The 387-nt window shown below is 70.0% G+C and overlaps 1 protein-coding gene across 1 annotated transcript in view; it reads left to right on the top strand.

Annotated features, from left to right (window-relative positions):
• The window catches only part of LOC106892550 (methylmalonic aciduria type A protein, mitochondrial-like), a 5,235-nt gene that overhangs the window by 2,181 nt on the left and 2,667 nt on the right, over nucleotides 1–387 (top strand). The window lies entirely within an intron of this gene.

Genomic DNA, 387 nt, shown 5'->3' with positions numbered 1-387 from the left:
GGAACCCAACAACCCCTGCCCCCCCCTCTTCACCCTGACAAAACGGGCCTTAAAGCCGAGGGGGGGGCAAGGAGGACGGCGGTGGCTCCCCATCGAGCTCCTCCTTGCCCGCCATTTTCCTACTGAGGTGTTTCCCCTTTCCCGCCTTCCGGCTCAGCCTGATGGCGTCACTTCCGGCGGCGGGAAGGCGGTGCCCCCCCCTCCCAACGGTCGCCCGGCTCTGAGGCGATCGAGCGGCCGCGGGGCCGGTGTTCCCCCCCCACACACCCCGGGGGCTCGGTTGAGGCCGCCCTGTCCCCCCGAGAGCGCGTCGTGGCAGCCGGGGGTGAGCCTCTTCCGTAAAGGCTTGGGGAAGGGCGGCTTTTTGTGAAGGGGGCGGCCTAGGCC

The sequence above is a fragment of the Calidris pugnax genome, unplaced genomic scaffold (assembly GCF_001431845.1).
Source record: "Calidris pugnax isolate Ruff unplaced genomic scaffold, ASM143184v1 scaffold42, whole genome shotgun sequence".
In the NCBI taxonomy this organism is placed as follows: Eukaryota; Metazoa; Chordata; class Aves; order Charadriiformes; family Scolopacidae; genus Calidris; species Calidris pugnax.
Note: the sequence above shows the minus strand (reverse complement) of the source record. Positions and strands in the feature narration are given on the sequence as shown.